Raw genomic sequence first — 278 nt, 5'->3', positions numbered from 1 at the left:
GAATATCTTAGAATAAGAATAAGCTGAATTGAATAGAAGAACAATAGTAATTGCATTAATACTCGAGGTACAGTAGAGCTCCACACCTTAATCTATGGTGTGTAGAAACTCCACCGTTGAAAATACATAAGAACAAAAGCGATCATTGGCTTCGGTCCCAGAGAGGGAACCAAAAGAACCGAGATCTAAAGATGATCAAAGGATCTAAAGTGATCCAAAGATGAAAATACAATAGTAAAAGGTCCTATTTGTAGAGAACTAGTAGCCTAGGGTTTACA

Source organism: Arachis duranensis, chromosome 7, assembly GCF_000817695.3.
Source record: "Arachis duranensis cultivar V14167 chromosome 7, aradu.V14167.gnm2.J7QH, whole genome shotgun sequence".
NCBI classification, from domain to species: domain Eukaryota; kingdom Viridiplantae; phylum Streptophyta; class Magnoliopsida; order Fabales; family Fabaceae; genus Arachis; species Arachis duranensis.
The sequence above is the reverse complement of the archived record's forward strand: the minus strand, read 5'-3'. Positions refer to the sequence as shown.